The sequence below is a fragment of the Anolis carolinensis genome, unplaced genomic scaffold, assembly GCF_035594765.1.
Source record: "Anolis carolinensis isolate JA03-04 unplaced genomic scaffold, rAnoCar3.1.pri scaffold_9, whole genome shotgun sequence".
Taxonomy (NCBI): Eukaryota; Metazoa; Chordata; class Lepidosauria; order Squamata; family Dactyloidae; genus Anolis; species Anolis carolinensis.
In genome coordinates, this window is record NW_026943820.1 from 10,174,374 (window position 1) to 10,193,263 (window position 18,890).

An 18,890-nucleotide genomic window follows, 5' to 3' on the forward strand; every position below is an offset into this window, starting at 1 on the left:
CCAGATTTGAACTGGCAACCTTTCGGTCAGCAAGTTCAGCAGCTCAGTGGTTTAACCCGCTGTGCCACCAGGGGCTACATTTCAGGAGAAGAAACTGCTAAAACCACTTCTGAATACATTTGGTATTTGCTACAGTTTAATGCTGGTGTTTGAAAATGCGAACAGTTGAGAAGCTTGTTGTCTAATTTTAATTTAGGTCTTGTCTTCAATTTCATCATTTGGATAAAAATTTGGCATGTCGGCAGTTCTGTTAATAATGCTCAGTATTGGCACTATGTTAAGGAACTTTAAAAAAATCTTGTAACTTTGGTTTGGGAAATTAGTTTTATCGCAGGTGAATGCATGAGGGTTTTCCTTTTTTGGCATAATTCAACATAGAACATTGGCTAGGTTGGTGCTTTCCCTTCTATTTGTAAGAGAGGTTAGTCCAGGAATTGTCCTTAAAGGCTGATAGTTCTCTGTTGTGTTTCCTACGACTAAGACATTTTGGATGAATGGGGAATTGGCTGAGACAGACGCATCGGAAGGAAACCAACAGATCTGCACACTTTTCACCTTCCTTGCACCGAGGAAAGACACAGTTGAGGAAATGGTTAAACAAAGACAAGAACCAAACCTTGCCATCTCAGCTCGGCTTCTCTGAGCAATTATTGTTAGAGATTTCTCTCTGTGATATTAACTTTGGAGTCTCTGTGTCTGGAAGTGGCTCGAGGAGCTGAGCTTAAATCGAATCGGCAATAACAGCATCATCGATGTCAGCCAAAATCAAGATGACTTTATGCGCTTCTTTTCCACACTTAAACGTCGCTTTTAAAAATGTTCATTAAATGTGCTGCATCCAATGAGGGAGAAAGAAGCCGGAGTGGCCACGGGTCCCTCCCTTCCTCTCTCCTTTTGGTACTTTCTTTATAGAAAGGTCTAAAAGCCAAGTCCAAATGTTATCTTTGCTTCTGCCGGTGCAAAGGGTGCTGCTCTGTGTCTCATAAAGATTTCTGGCACAGTGAGAAAACCTGGTCAATTTCAGATTCTTTCTTGGGACCTGTCTGAAGTGTTGACAAGCGGCTCGCCTGAATATTAATACACTCTCCATCATCAAAAGCTGTTGCATACCCAAAGGATGAGAAATATTTTAATCAGCTTTCAGCTTGTCTAGCAAGAGGCAGTTTATTCCATTGGGATTTTACATTCACACACTTCATTTTTTTTGTCTCTGTGCATACTTTTCGCTTCCTCTCCGTGTTACTTTGAAAAGTGGAGTAAAGGAAACAAAATTTTGCCCCTTTCCTGGTCAATCTTGTATTTCAGTGGCTTGAAATTTTTAAAAAATAAACCAAATGATCCTCCCTTCCTTGCTCATCTAGATATGTAGTGTCAGAGAATGATGCTAAGATACAAATAATTGCCAGATGAGACAAAAGGTCTGCTCTGAATATATTGGTTTTTGGGTATGTGCATATTATTCACTTGATCACTGTTTTTCCCTGTTTCATTGCTAAGCACTGCTTGTATTTATTGAAGATTTAATTTTTTGTCCTAAAACTGTAGCAAACATCTTTGTCATAGAAGTACAGGTTCTGACTGTGTAATGTGTGAAAGCAACCCTGGCAAAATGATTCAAGTCTCCAGATGTCCATAACAGGGATAAACCAGCTCCAGAGGCCATTCTTTCAGCCTCTGGGACTTCTAGGGTGCATTCATATCTGTCCATCCATGGCATCCCAAAAGTGATGTGGAAAAATAAGAAACCTTCTATATTCTTTTCTATAGATTTTTTTCTGCCATAGAATAAGGATGTTTTTATGTTTCTCTAGAGCAGTGGTTCTCAACCTGTGGGTCCCCAGATGTTTTGGCCTTCAACTCCCAGAAATCCTAACAGCTGGTAAACTGGTTCGGATTTCTGGAAGTTGTAGGCCAAAAACATGTGGGGACCCCAGGTTGAGAACCACTGCTCTAGACCAGTGGTCTTCTTGACATGGTTTGTTTAGAGGTGATTTTCCTTTACCTTTCATTGAGGCTAAGAGATTGTGAGTTGTCCAAGGTCACCCATTGAGTTTCCACAACCAAATAGGGATTCGAATCTCTATCTCCATAGTGATTTTCCAACATTTATGACAATACATCATATTGGCTCAAATTATACTGATTACCACATAGAGACAATCAAAACAGGAGCTTACATAAGGAGGAGGTTGAATTCTTCATACTTCTAGCTATCCCCATTCCCCTTGTTTAGCAAAAGACATCTACACAAAATGGACACATGAACAAGTCCAACGTGGGCTCCTAAATATTGAGGGATATCTTACACATGGAGCTCTAAAAATACTGTACTTATTTTCATCCTTTCCTCTTTCAATTGGAGTCCACCTATTTTTTTGTCACAAGACAATCAAGTTGGTCCCAAGTCTCCACTGTAAGTTTCATGACCAAGTGAGATTTGATTAATAAATCTTTTCACAGTAGAAGTTTGACAGAAAAACCAGAATAGAACAAACCAAAGTTCTGTTTGATCAGCATTCTGTTGCCAGAAGAGGAAGACCAATTTGTGTTGAGATAATCCATAATCGAAATGTAACTCTAAAGATCAAATGTTCACTTAGAAAGTAATTATGGCTGACACTCTAACCCCACCTCCAATGTCATTAGATACTGTTATTATTCCTATTATACTCATCTATAATTAAAAATGTTGACCCTCAAAAAACTCTGCCAACTTATCCATGGGTTAGTGTAAATACTGTACTTTACCTCTTATCACAAAATGAACCATCTACTTCTCAGAGAAGAATGTTGAAAGGTAATGGCTTTGTTTCAAAAAATGAAGATACACTAATGTATATCGTACTATGAGTAGCATCATGCAAATAGACCTTGCCTAAAACAAATTGTGGATTTGGATGTATGTTTAATTCCAGTCTTTCCTGGAAGCTTTCTTCCAAGTGTGGACCTCTGGTTGAGAAAATACAGTAATGGCAACTGACATCTATTAATATCTGAAATTGTGACGAAATCCATAGTGTGGTTGTTGCTAGAAGTTGGAAAGACTAAAGCTACTACAATCACTTGGAAGCTTCACACTATGCAGACCATTTGTAAAGGTTCCCATTTCCGCTGAGTCCTGATCTTGATCCTAGCAGGTCAAAACTAGGTCAAGTTCAAATACTTTAGTTTAATTACTTTGTAGATAACACCTTTGTGCCTGGATGGGACTAAACCAAGGAGGTGACTTTAATCTAAATGCCATAACCTGCATTATTTTAGCCTAGGAGATGAGGGACATTTGATTTTAAGGTTCAGTGAAATATAATAGATTTAAATGCAATCTAGATCTCATTGGATAATTTCTGCAGCTGACTTACTTGCAATGGGATTGAGCATATCCAAAGAAGGCGTATGCTCTGGAGAGAAGTGAAGCAGCTAGAAATAAATGTGTATGAATTTAAATATCCAGCCATCCTTTGCAATGTTGTGAAAGGTTCAAGTCTCCTCCAAGTTTTGCGGCATGTTAAAGAGTCTCCTTTCCTGGTGTCTCCCACTGTTTGTGCCATTAAGCAAAGCCGGAGCCTTGCTTATATGAGGTGTTACAATTTCCTGATGACTGGCTATATTATTTATGATCCAAAGGGTGCTAATCCTGTAGCAATTAACACCCAATTTGACTCAACGGTGCGGTGGTGATGGTCAAAGATTTCCTTTCCTTCTTTTTTTGGTTCTGTGTTGGATTGTATTCCCTTTTTGGCTCACGTTTGCCCATGTCCTTTCTTATTCTTGGCATTTAACTTATGATTTGCAAAGTGCTATTATCTTATTATTATCTTATTATTGGGGGAAAGGGTTGTGTCCACAACCAGCTGCTTATAACATTGTTTTCTTTTGAGTAACTTCTTTAACGTTAAAGACTACAGTAGTAAATGGTGGAAGATTTATATTATTTGAAGAGGAACCCAAGACATTTTTTAGATATAAAACTACGTTTGGCTCAACAAAACAAAAATATTCCAGGTATATTGGACACAATTCTGCCTGTATAGAAAGGAATTATTCGCTTCAGCTAAATGTTGGGAAAGTAATACAGATAGTGTTTCCTGTGGGTATGTTGAGTGGTTGAAAGCCAATGTGGTTTGAGTGTTGGACTCAGATATTAGGATAAAATCCCTGCTCAGTCATGGAAACCTACTGAGTGACCTTGGGCAAGTCAACTCTCAACACTTCAGAGGAAGCCAAGAGCAAAACCCCTTTGAACAAATTCTGCAAGAAAACTCCATGATTAGGTTGTCATTAATAAGAAGTTACTCAAAAGCAAACAAGTGTTGAGTTTGTATCCCTTCTTGGTCAGATGTATTGCAACCTAGCAAGTTTGTAGGAATACATGTCCTTTTAATTTATATCTATGCAATGTGGAATTTAACAAATGGTCAATGTGGTTGGATCCTGCATGCTCTTACTGTTGCCCAAAGACGTGCATTCCATGGTTGGAATACATCATATATTGTCCAATTGTTAAAGAGTCTTACTGCCTTTAACCACTCGCAAATATGGAAATATGGCCAAAATTATTCATTGGGAACCATGGTCAATTGTATCAGTATTGCTGGAACATGACAAGTCTGTAGAGGAGATGTTTCTTTGTGCAATAAAGTTATCCCAACAAAGTAGAACAATAAAAAATCAGGGTTCCTACTCACCCGAATCCTCACAGTGTGAACAAGGACTTATCTTGAGGCATGTTGCTTTTATCCTTTGAAATGTGATGCTGGAGAAGAAGTCTATGGGTACCATAGACTGCTAAAAAAAAGCCAAATAAACTAATCTTACAGCATATAATCTCCAGTCAAGTTGACTTTGAGTTGAGGCAACTCTATGAATGAGAGACCTTCAAAGATGACTACGCTGAGCTTGTTGTATTTTGAACTTACGATAAGATGACATGTCTAACTGGAAAACATTAAAATGCTTTAGAAAGTGGAAGGTAGGAGGAACAAAGGAAGACTGCCCTACAAATGGGTTAATTCAAGCAAGAAAGCCAAAGCCTGAGTCCTAAGGTCTAAGCAGGGCTGTTGAGGACCAAAAGCTTTGAAGGTCTCTCATTCATAGAGTTGCTTCAACTCAAAGTCAACTTGACTTGAGATTATGACATCAACAAGAAATGTTGCCTTCCACATGAGGGAAGGAGAAAGAAATGACAAGGCTATAGATTCCTCTCTTTGTGTATTGATTCCAGTCCAATAAGTTATGCTGAACAGGGCTAAAAGTGTACAGGAGAGCTCAAAAACTGTGGCTGCTCATTCCAGCCATCCTGAACTCACAGTCCAACAATTTACAGTTATTTTAAGCCGTCTGAACACATGAGGATTCCGTTTTCTTTAGTTACCACCTTTCAGTTCATCATTAGTGAAGCTGGTATTTATTTGAGTAAAATCACATGAATGATTTATTTAGGTTAATTAACCTAGTTAAGGAAACAGAACACCTTGGAGATGAAACCAAGACTGCTCCCAGGGCTAGGAAGCTTGGCATTGCAGCAAATCAGTTCCAGATTTACAACATAGTTCAGGAGTAACTGGAGACTCCGCCTGCAAATATTTCTCCTAAGTTAAAGGATGTGAAGAACTCAAAAAATGGCTCATTTGCCATCAACTGTTCCAAATAGCCTCCTCTTGAAACTCTGATCTTGCCAGCTGTTGGCACAAACCTGGAACCATCCAATTGCCCTTCAAGTTATGATTAATGTCCATTTCTAATGTGCTGAACAGCCATATATATGTGATCCACTTGCAAATGTTTATATATATATATGTTACGCATCATACTTAATCTTACTCCCTGTAACCAAGTCTAGGCAGAATTTTTCTTAGGCAGAACTAAAGCTTGAAAGTAAGCAGATATATTTTGCAAAACAAAACGAATATAGTTGGTTTGGTAAAAAAATAGTTGCATAGCATTGGGAATGCAAGCACTATTCTTCCTTTGCTGAAACTGAGTTTTCAAGTCAACATTCATTTTCTTGTCTCATCTCCATTTTTCAGACTGTGAAGTTGATTTGCGGTCTCCAAGATATTCTTCATTTCCAGGTTGTTGTTAAAACACAACTGAACTATCTATATTATAATGCTTGCAATGTTCTTCCAAGTCAGGATCTGAAACAAATATAATGGACTTCTAAAGATGATTTGAAATGAGAGGGCAACTCCACAAATTTCTGTGGGAATCTATTGACCGGTTAGACTTAAAAAATAACCCTCTTTTGGGGTGATTCCTCAAAAATACAGCAGAGTGGCAGAACCACATTTCATAAGTAGCAGAAACTTACGTGTGGTGAGCTTGGAGAGGCCTTTGTTTCTTAGGATGGCAAAGGATTGCAAAGTCTCCTTGAAAGTTCAAAAACATTTATTGAGGTAAAAAGAAATTCATTATAGATAGAAAAGGTTATTGGAGCTAACTAGTTCTCTAGGCTAGCTACTAAGGAAGGTAAGAAGGTAAAAATAACAAAATATCTAAATAGCTACATTTTGCCAGGAGAGAGGGCAAAATGTGCCTGTCTCAGGTTGAAGACAAAGGAGGAAGAGAGAATGGCTGACCAAATGGTCAAAGACTTTTGGGCAATTAACATTCCAATTAGATAGAGGAAGTTGCCTCATCCCTAAAGGGTTCACATTACTACAACAACAAGGTGAGGAAGTGAATGTAAACAGGAAAGGAAGAGAGGGAAAACCGCAAAGGCCTGTCTAGGCATGCATGGGAATACAGAGAGGGTTCCCTCAGTCTAATCCTATCCTCTACATAACTAGTTGAGACTTGTGCAGTCTAGGATGACATACAGCAATTCCTAAATTCTTTTTTTACTGTATTTATATTCTGCCCTTATCACTCCGAAGGGGACTCAGAGTGGATCACAATGTAATTATACACGGCAAAATTCAATGCCATAGACATACAACACATAGAGACAGAGACTATTTAACATTTCCAGCTTCTGGCTTCATGAGTGTATGCTCAATTCCAGCCACAGGGTGAGCTGCTTCTTCATCATCCATTGTGACAGTGAGTCCTTGATGGAGTACTTCCTCATCTTCCGGCACACACGCTGCTGGACATTTTTATGGTGACGTAAATGAGTTAAATTATCCTCCCCGCATAAGCGGTCCCTAAATTTCCTACTTGACAGATGCAACTGTCTTTTGGGTTGCTTAGGTAAACAAGTTGGGGCTATTTAATGGTTGGTCACTCAGTTCTTCTCCAGTTTGGATCTTAATTTTACTGCAAGCCAGAGAAGAGTCCCCAATTTACCCCAAGCCAGAAACGTATCCTTCATCCCAAATGCACCCACACTTTCCCTAACTTGATACACCCACCCAACCCTTTTAGTTAACTTGGGAAAATGTTGCAATGCCCCCTTCTTCTAGGAATGATGGGAAATCTCTGAACCACCCATAGCATCACGTCAGAACATTTCCCCGATTACTAAGTCTTTGTCTCCACTTTTCCACCGCTCTTTGAAATGTTTGAGTCTGCAAAGAAAGGGGAAGCGGTCCATTCCACATCTAGCAGGCTTCAAATAAAGTGTTCAGACACTTTAGGCAATTAGCTCCACTTTGGAGGACAAAACGCAGAAATGCTGACATATTTGGGGTTGGGTTTGCTTTGCTCTTTTTTACCTAGCTGTACTTGCATATGGGACTGTGGCTTTGAGCATGACTTTCTGCTTAAGGATATTTTACTGCTGCCTGCCAGTCAGCCGTTGGCTTGTGGTTAGTTGTATTTTTCTTGTACAAATACGAGACATTCTTTCTGGGTTTTTGTTCCCCCTTCCCTTCCTCCTTTCCCTTTAACTTTCAGTCAGATTTCATTAGTTGCGCTCATGATCATAAAAAAGTGATCTATGCCTCTATTGTTTTCCCAATAAGTCAAGGAAAAGAGACGGAGAGAGAAGATGACTTCCCTCAAACCACAGAGAACATAAGCACAACATCTCATTTAGTCAGATGCTTGAGTTATTGATACATCAGCAATTTAACTAGAGGTCATTGATGGCCCTTCCCTCTGTTAAATCCCCTTCCAACCTATCTAGGTTGACACCCATTACTATATGTTGTGGCCATGAATTTCATGTACTACATATCCTCATAAGGGTGTTGGCTTTGGTTAGTCAGATGCATTAAAAAGAGCAGATTCCAACGATGCCTTGAAGGCTTATAACTTTTTATGGCATGTATTTTTCTGGACTAAACCAAAATTCTCATCGTACTCTGGGCACTCATTCATTCGATGATGTGGGCTTCATATACGAGGGTTGAATGAAAAGTAATGCCTCCACCTTCGTAACTCCTCAACAGATTGCAGTACTGGTATGTGGCAGGCACTGACTTGTTCAGTAGACTCTCCTCTGCAGTTTCATTTGGCGGGAAGCCTTAGCATCAAACGGTTGTGTTGTTAAAGTGCGAAGTATGGAACCCTATGCAGACAGTCGGTCAATGCGACTTAATCAACATGCAGTCATTGAATTCTTGACAGCAGAAGGTGTCACCCCAAAGAAGATGCATCAGAGAATGCAAGCTGTTTATGGTGATTGTGTTGATGTGAGTACTGTGCGTCGTTGGGTGAATGAGTTTAAAGATGTTGAGGTGGGAACATCTGACTTGCATGACAAACAAAGAGTTGGACGTCCTGTGACAGCAACCACCGAGTTTCACAAGCAAAAGTTTGACAGATTGATTCAGGATGATCGTCGTATCACTCAGAGAGGAATTTCAAGCATAATCGGCATTTCACAAGAATGTGTGGGTCACATTACTGCTTTGCTTGGCTATGGGAAGATCTGTGCACGATGGGTCCTGTGAGACACTGGTTGTGGAAACAGAGTGTCCACTTCTTCCATGACGGCTTCAGAAAACTTGTTCATCGTTGGCAGAAATGTATCCAATTTCTGGTGATTATGTGGAAAAGTGAATAATTGTAGTTAAAGAGCACATTCTATGGATTATTTCTGCGTTTGATTTATTAAAATATTCCCATCCAAACCAAAGTAACAAAAGTAGAGGCATTACTTTTCATTCAACCCTCGTATTAAAGTTTATGCCTTAACTTGGTTAGCTTTTCAAGTGTCACAATAATCTTGGTTGTTCCCACTGTACATTATCTTGGGATTTTTCTAATTTTTGTTCAGTTGAGGAGTGGGGATGAACATAGGGGTGGAGGCTTGCCCGTAATATTGAAAGACTTGAATCAGTTGGTTGAGATGTTTGGTTATTACACCGCTGGTGTGGTTGAGTGCAAAGAAGTCCACAGTCCTCTTCTTTGAGTAAATTCTCAATCTGACACAATAAACATCAGGAGGTCGAATTCACCTAATATATTCTTAATCTCAACTAGGAAGAAAAATGAAATGTGAGACAATCCCCACTGGGGAGGCTGTAAATCTTACAAAATACATACGTTTTCTGTTTCAGCATACATCAAAGTGAGGTGGCTCGGGAGATTAGAATATGTTTCTAATCTTAGTTTGATGAGCAAAACTTTCACTGCAATATTTATTATGAGTGGCTTCATTGTGTTGATTCTTTGCCTTTGTTCTGTTTATACACGGCTTCCTTTCTTCCTGCAGAAGAGAAGGAGGAAGTATCGCTTTCACAAAGCCAAAAGATAGTGTGGCGGTTTGTTCGTTTTTTAAGCCCAATTGTAGGTCCACGTGGCAGATACAAACTTTCCTTTTATTGTGCTCCCTCCTCAAGGGAAACGCTTGCTTTCCAATGGCTTCCCATGAATGCTTCTCATTTATGGAGGCGTATCTGTGGGTTCAGCTGGCTGTGGGAGGATCAAACAGGCAAGGGAACGGTGGGGTTTGAGACACGTCGCCAGTGTCTTGTGTTGTTTTCTTAGAACCTCTGCTTAGTCTTGTATGATTTTCCTCAGGGGCTTTGCCACAGGAGACCAAGAGGAAGAGAAGCAACGGTTTTTGGATTGTGTTGCATTGTCTTTGTTATTCGCGTCATACCACCTGTATGATGTTGCCTTTTCTGTTAAGCTTGGATGTACTGACACAATCCACCAATGCATTTTCTTCTCGAATAGCACAATCTGTCCAAGATATTTTGCCATGTGAAGCAATGGACAAGATGGTGCTCCTCTACCTTTTCCATTGAAGAATCAATTTAAATTCCCCTCTCTGCTTATAGTGACCTCATGAACTGAATAAGGTTTATTAGACATGAAGTAAGAGTTGGTTTGCCAGTTCCTTCCTCTGAAATATAGCCTGGTATCTATTAGAATTTCCCGATGAAGTACTAAATTGGTCTGACCTTTCTTGTCTTCCATGGTCAGAAAGGATCTACTGTCTACCTTCAATGTCTAATATGTTATTATTTGATTTATGGTTTATTTATTTGCTTTTTTGGTTGCCCTTTTTGGCATTGAATGTTTGCCAATGTATGTTGTGAATTAAAGTCAACAACAACAATAATAATAATAATAATAATAATAATAATAATAATAATAATTCAGCCCAAATGACAGGATAGTGTTCTTCATTGGACACAAGGGTGCTTTGTTTGGGAACACAACAGTTGTATGTGATCTTGTATCTACACCTCAATGTCTAATATGTTATTATTTGATTTATGGTTTGTTTGTTTGCTTTTTTTGGTTGCCCTTTACGGCATTGAATGTTTGCCAATGTATGTTGTGAACTAAAGTTTATTATTATTATTATTATTATTATTATTATTATTATTATTATTATTCAGCCCAAAAAACAGGATAGTATTCTTCATTGGACACAAGGGTGCTTGGTTTGGGAACACAACATTTGTATGTGACCTTGTATCTCTACACTTCAATGTCTAATATGTTATTATTTGGTTTATGGTTTGTTTATTTGCTTTTTTGGTTGCACTTTATGGCATTGAATGTTTTCCAATGTATGTTGTGAACTAAAATTTATTATTATTATTATTATTATTATTATTATTATTATTATTATTATTATTATTATTATTATATTATGACACAGCAAACAAGATAGATATGCTGGATTTCGTATCACAAAATCACAAGTCGAACACTTCCCAAGTGTCTAGGACTGTGTGATGTATTTTCAGATGATGCACACAGATCCCAGTAGGGTGGCCTTTTGCCAATGTATGTTGTGAAATAAAGTTTATTATTATTTTATTGTATGACACAGCAAACAATGTATGTTGTGAACCACCCTGAGTCCCCATTGGGGAGATAGGGTGGGACAGAAATAAAGTAGTAGTTGTTGTTGTTATTATTATTATTATTATTATTATTATTATTATTATTATTCAGCCCAAATGACAGGATAGTGTTCTTCATTGGACACAAAGGTGCTTGGCTTGGGAACACAACAGATGTATGTGACCTTGTACTGTAGCTACACCTTTAGTAGGAAAATGGTTCTCGCATCTGTCCCTCATCTTCTGCTGTTCAAACTGGTTGCCTCATTTTTCCTAATGGTGGAATAAACCATGGTTCTCATTGCTTCAGCTTTCTTGCTTCATTTGGGTTTTCTGGGACTAAGAGTGTGTGACTTGCCAAGGTCACACAGTGGATTTCTGCAATAATGACTTCACCTATTTATGGAAAGATAACTAGAAAGACCAGTCTAGCTTCTCTAAGAAGGGAATTCCACAGTCTAGAAGATACCAACAAGAAGGCCTTCTACTATGTTTCTGATATTTATTCCTTTGATGATGGTGGGACAGAAAGAAGTTTGGCTCAGATAGTGCTTTCTGATGGTTCATTGTACACAAACTTTGTGTCTATAATTGCCTTCAGAGTATTTGCATAATGTGTATATGAAGCATACATGCATTTCATATTTACACTTGGTCATTATTTCCAAGATAGGTCATTATTAATAAGCTAATATTCTAAAATCTGGAAAAAAAAACAGAAATCCAGTCTGAACAAAATCAGAAATCCAAAATATGCCTGTTTTCAAGCATTTCAAATAAGGGACACTCAACATATTCCATTTTTTATTATAACATGATGGAATTCTTGGAGTTGTGTCATAAGAAAAGAAAAGAAAATCAGTTCACCAAGCCCAGCTTCTTGTTTGCAATCCTAACCTGAAGAAACACAATTTTTCTTTTTAAAATGCTCCCCATCCTCTGTATTACTCTTTTGTTTCCGTCCTTCATCTTTCCCCCCAGATTTTTAACAGTCATTGTGCAGAAGCTGGGGAGGAGTGGATGCCCAGATGGTGGTACCCTGTAATGTGGCGAAGCATATTTTTACAAGAAAACCGCCGGGCATAAATTGAGCAATCTGCTCCTCCCTGTTTCCTTTGTTTTGTCTCTCCCCCCACTTTAATAAACACTCAAAATGTTGAAGTGGTCGGGCTGAAACACGTACCATCTTTAGAGGTCAGATGGGGCTGAAACTCGAACAGCTGTCTGACAAACATTCTGGATTGTTTTTAATTGTCTTCCCTTTTCTCCAACAGCAGTAATTCTTGTATATATTGTCAAGCGCCGTCTCCTGCTTTTCCCAATGCGAGTGCACCATCCTCGGAGGTCACATGCTTAACCCCGTGGCATGGTGACAATATCAGTGGCCTCCTTTTATTTCTATCCAAAGTAGTATTATACAGGCATGATGAGAGTGAAGAGCGTTCACAAGGTTTAAATAACTTCTTGTTGTGGTGGGTTTTTTAAAGTCACAAAAGAGAGCATATTTTTGTATCCATCCTTTTGTTGGTTAGCGTTCTATGTGTCTGACCACAAGCAAGTTGATTGATTTTCCAGTGGCGAAGGGTTTTTGTGTGTCATGTTGATCTCTTGACCTGGAATATATTTTAGTGACCTTACAGATTCTTTCTTTCTTTCTTTCTTTCTCTTTCTTTCTTTCTTTCTTTCTTTCTTTCTTTCTTTCTTTCTTTCTTTCTTTCTTCCTTCTTACAAAACAGAGAGGCTAGCGAGTTGGATGACTTTCAGCAACAAACTTTCCCTTCCTTCTAGCCTCCTACTATCATTTTATTTGATGATTCATCAGGTGTTAAAGTTTGCCCTGGAGACATGCAGCAGAGGAATGGGTTCACGAAAGAAACCCTATCCTTGTTCCTGGGAGTGTTAAGAGGATGTTGTAGGTGGAATAAATGTTTTCACCTGGTCACGGATCTCCAATTGCTTTGGGTGTTGCCTTATTGGCATCAACTCTCCAACCCATGTGAGGTCTCAGTTAGAAAACTTCACTTATAAATTCAAAAGAAACTAAAACATGTCTTCCTATATTGGACTTTTACTGGCATACGATAATTGTTAATATTCTGTGTTTTAATTATGTTGATTTATTTTATGGCCTAAATTGTTTTTACTATGATGTTTGTTGTTTAATTGATGATTTTATGACGTTTAAATGTGATTGTTTGGGCTTGGTCCCCATGTGAGCTGCTCCGGGACCCATCGGGGGAGATGGAGATGGCATACAAGAATAAAGTTGTTGTTGTTGTTGTTATTATTGGGGTTGTTGTATGTTTTCCGGGTTGTATGGCCATGTTCTAGAAGTATTCTCTCCTGACGTTTCGGCCACATCTATGGCAGGCATCCTCAGAGGTTGTGAGGTATTATTATTATTATTATTTTATTGTATGACACAGCAAACAAGATATATATGCTGGATTTCGTTTCTCAAAATCACAAGTCGAACACTTCCCAAGTGTCTAGGACTGTGTGATGTATTTTCGGATGATGTATGCAGATCCCAGTAGGGTGGCCTTTTGCAGTTGATAGATCATAATTTTGTCAATGTCTATTGTTTCCAAATGCCGGCTGAGATCTTTTGACACGGCACCCAGTGTGCCGATCACCACCGGGACCACCTGCACTGGTTTCTGCCAGAGTCTTTGAAGTTCAATCTTGAGGTCCTGATAGTGGCTGAGTTTTTCCTGTTGTTTTTTGTCAATGCAATTATTATTACTATTATTATTACTATTATTATTATTATTATTATTATTATTATTATTATTCTGTGTGAAATTGACACTTATCGTTTAGTTAGAAATGGCTGCAGTTTGGAGATTGAAAATGTGGGATTTAGAACATTAGAAAATAGTCTCTGGCATCCTTCCTTCCTTACTGGAAATTAGAGTTGTGCATGGAATCTGTTTTCCTTAGTTTCATCTATTCTTTTGTTGCTTTCGTTACCTTCGGGAGCATGTAACAGGAAGACCCCCCCCCCCACTACGAAAATCAGTTCAACATGAAAGGAAGCAGGAGCTGATCATTGGTTTCCCCTCTGCTTTTGTGAGCACATGGCACTCCATGTCTCCTTGCCTTGGAAAGAGAGATTGTATGTGTGGTGTGCAGGCCTAGCAAGCGGGAGCCCATCATCGATTCCCCCTCTGCTCTTGTGAACACATGGCACTCCATGCCTCCTTGCCTTGGAAAGAGACAATGTGTGTGTGGCATGCAGGCCCAGCATGGTGTGTGTGGTGTGCAGCCGAGCGACTCCTCTAGAGCAAGATAGTCAGATGGGGAAGTTCTAGTTTCGTCTGCTACTGTTAAAAGCCTTGGGGTTGTGTTGGACTCATTGCTGACAATGGAGGCCCAGATCACTGCCATAAGTAAGCAGGCCTTTTTTCATCTTCGCCAGGCAAGGAAATTGGCGTCCTACCTTTTGACAGAAGCATTGGCAACGGTAATCCATGCAACAGTCACCACTAGGTTGGATTATTGTAATGCTTATATGCTGGCCTTCCGAAGACAAAAACCCAGAAGATCCGAATGGTCCAAAATGCGGCGGCCAGGCTGTTAGCAGGATCATCTGTAAGATCCCATATTACACCGATTCTGAAACAACTGCAATGGCTACCAATAGAACATCGGATCTCTTATGAGATACTGATCCTGACATTTAAAGCTCAAAATGGCCAAGGACCATTATATCTTAGGGACCGCCTCATTCCTTTTTTTCATCAGTGGTCACCTCGATCCTCCCAGGAAAATCTCCTATATGTACCGGGCCCTAGGGAGGTACACCTGGAAGCTACAAGGCATAGAGCCTTTTCGACCTATGCTCCAATTCAGTGGAACTCATTGCCTCCATATGTTAGAGCAATGTCGGAGTTGCGACCTTTTGTAAAAGTGCTCAAGACTTGGCTGTTTGGTTGTGCATTTAAGTAAATCAGATCTAATTTGCCAAATACTCACTGTTGAATGTTTTTATGTTGAATGTTTTTATATTGTGGAATGATATTTTAAATTGTAAGTCGCTCGGAGCACTCTGGTGGAGAGCGACTAATTAAGAAATAAAGTAAAGTGAAGTGAAGTGTCAAGAGTCAGACGCCAGTTACAAAACAGAGTTTATTCCGAAGATAAGCCAAAAAATAACATAAACACAGGAAATATCCTTGAAACACTTCACTTATCAGTGTTTCGAGAGTAGATTGGACAATAGTAACTCAAAAACGAGCCACGCTAATTTCCCATGCTGGCATTCAATAAAAAACTAAATAATGCTTCAATTCAGCTTTGGAAAACAAATAGAGTTAATTGCTGGAAAATAAACAAGCTAGAAAAGCAGTAAAACTGCTTCCACGGTGCAGCTAAGCCGAGAGCCTCAAAGGGATGATGAATAGCCGTCGTCAGAAGAATCCAAGGTCAGGTCAGGAGGCAGCAGAAATTCCGAAAGACAAACCAGTAGTCAGAAGCCGGGAGAAGTAGTCAGTCAGAGGGCGAAGACAGAAGCCAGGTCAAATACCAATCCAGAGTCCGAAGAGGGTGCAGTCATCCAAACCAGGTCCACGAAAAGGCACAAAGATGGTATCAGCAGATCCGAATCACAGTCCAAGTCCAGTCTTCACGAAAGCACAGAGATCCCAATGGCGCCTCAGCAACACCTTGCCACACGCAAAGTGCAGTGGCCAAACATTCCCATTTTATTCCCCTTCCTCCTGGGTGACCAAACACTCACACCCAAACACCAGGTGTCCCAAATCTACTCAGAGTCTGAACTCCACACAGCTAGAGCTCGTGGATCTGGAGTACCTAGCAATTCGTCGGAGTCCCAATCATCCTGCCCACACTTAGCCCCATGAACACTTAAAGAACCATCCTCCCTTCTCCAAGCATCCCAATTGGGATCAGCTCCTGTAGAAACCCCAGGTTCAGAAGTATCCATAGACCCCAAATCCCCAAACATCTCCGGTGGCTGTGCCCATTCAGTGCCCGCTTCCCCAGCCACCACCTGTTCCTCAGCATCCATCTCCCCATCTGAATCTTCCTCAGAAGATCCCCCATATAGCTCTCTAAGTCGCTTCCTGCGCAACTCCTCCAGTGAACCCTCATCACGAGGGTTTTTTCTTCCTCTTCGAATTCCATCACTATCAACCATAATCCCCGAAGGCGCAGTCACAACATGAAGTGAAGAACTTGCCTCCTTATTTTGAGAGAATGGATGTGTAGTGTGTAGGCCCAGCGCGTGTACCTGCTTGCAACCAAGCACTTTCTCTAGAGTAGAAACAGGTAAGAAGCCTCTTTAAAGGGTGCACCTGCTTGCATCTGAGCACATCTCCTCTAGAGTAAAACAGCTTAAATGCCTATAATGATGGGAAAGGGATTGTTGTGTTTTTCTGGGCAGTATGGCCATGTTCCAAAACTTTTCTCTCCTGACGTTTCTCCCACATCTATGGCAGCTGAAAGGTGAAGTATTATACCTCATAACCTCTGAGGATGCCTGCCATAGATGTGGGTGAAACATCAGGAGAGAATACTTTTGGAACATGGCCATACTGCCCGGAAAACACACAACAACCCTGTGATCCCAGCCATGAAAGCCTTCGGCAACACAATGGGAAAGGGAGTCTGGAAAGCTCCCCCCCCCCCATAATGGGCCAATAGAAAACCGATTTTTGACACCCCAGAGTGAAAACAGATATCTGCCCTCCTGATTTCGGGAGGCTCCCAAAAAACAGACCGGGGTCCCAACCGAAACGGGTTAAGATTTTCCTCAAAAGCACAACCCTAGTGGAAATAATACCTTTTTACTCTTATACCCTGATCTTGAAAACCTTTAAAACAAGGTATGTGGACATACACACTGGGTGGGACTTATTTCTTTATTTATTTACAACATTTATACCCGACCCTTCTCACCTGAGGGGGCTCAGGGCGGCTTACAAAAATTGGCAAATTTTAATGCCCAAGAAATACAATCATGAAAGCAAAACAGTACATATAAATCAGTTAAAACATTATTAAAATACATTATAAAAACCTTTAAAACATATATAAAATTAATTCCATTCATCCTCATGCTTTATCCTTAAATCAGGCCATGTCTACTTTATCGTTTACTCATCAAAAGCTTGAGCACACAACCACGTTTTCACAGCCCTTCTGAAACCCAGAAGGGTAGGAGTTAAACTTTATTTATTTATTAGAATTTAAATTAATTGTTGCCTTATGGTACCTTACCCCCATCCATGGCAGACCCATTCCAATATTGCCCATAGATGCCTAAAACTTTAAATAGTACCAAAACCTATAACAGTAATGTTTTTGAAATAATAGAAAGCAAAACTATAAATGAGAGAGGTGCTGCCATATTCATAATACATGGCATTAGATGACTATAAAACCGACATAAATAATTGGACTATGAGATCTCTTTCTTTCTGCAGCAGTGCAATTACTATACTGTTGGCTTGGCTGAATCTAGATTCCAACCTTCCCAAAACAAGCCTACAAAATATGGATTGCTCACATAGTTTGGTCCTTAGCAAAAGTGGTATGACTTTGTATTAAGTTGAGCAACTACATTAGGCCATCCAAATGCTATTCTCTCCTTCCCAATGTTTCATATAAGGGTGGTAGGATCAGGTGACATACACTGTGGTCACACTGGTTACAGGATTCGGAGAATCATAGTCAAAACCTAACTTTTCCAAGCCCTCTGCCCAGGTCATCATCATATTTTCCCCCTGTTGATTTTCTTTTTCCTCTCCTTCTCTTATGTGAACAGTATAAATATGAATTGAAGAGTTTGGGGCTTTTCTTTTAGAACCATCGTACTCCTTGATGTGTTTCAAGTTTGTTTTTCTAAAGCTCATACTCACTCATCCTTAGCAAACCCAGCTGAGGAATATGCCCTCTGTATTTATATGAAAGCTTCATTTTGCACTTGTTCCTCTGTGTAAATGGAACGTATAAATATACCGAGGAAGGCAAAGGAAGCTATTATCTCTAGAAGATGAGCCAATAATATATGCTTATCAAAGCAGAACACGGCTCAGAAAAACTGCAAGTTATACTTCAGTAAAGATTCGTGCCAGAAGCAATAGTAGTTTCTGGGTTTTTTCTCCACCCCCCATCCACAAACGTGCATTAATCAGGTTGAAAACAAAACTAAATCTCTTTTTGCTGTTACTCATCTTTGTTTACCTATTTCCAAACAGAGAGAACTCAGGTATACATATCTGAAAATGAGAGTAATAGAAATCCTATGTCTACGCTTGATTGTTTTTTTCTAAACAAAAAGGAGACATTGAACATATGGGAAGAGGCAGCAATGTCGAGGTTGCAACCCCTCCGTGCAATGCATATGTGACTCCAACTTGTTGTGGTATCAAACTGCTTTAATTGTAAAATGTGAATACACGTAACATATTTACCGAAAATACCATTAATTACATCAATATAGTTGCACCTCAACATCTTTCATATGTCTCGAGAGAGAAAGGAAAGAATTCTATTTTATTTTCTCAAAATGGAAGAACTCTTATCTTTGAGGATGTTTTCCAAAATTCAGGTAGGGACTTGAGGGTTTCTATTGTAGAGTTCTTCTTATTCCTGCCTCTAAAATAGCTAATTCTAGAATTCCATGAATGGAAACCCATCTTTGTCTCCCAATGCTGACAAATGTTATACATT

At 39.5% G+C, this 18,890-nt stretch overlaps 1 protein-coding gene across 2 annotated transcripts in view; it reads left to right on the forward strand.

Annotated features, from left to right (window-relative positions):
* Positions 1-18,890, forward strand: part of fto (FTO alpha-ketoglutarate dependent dioxygenase) — a 326,740-nt gene that overhangs the window by 108,227 nt on the left and 199,623 nt on the right. The window lies entirely within an intron of this gene.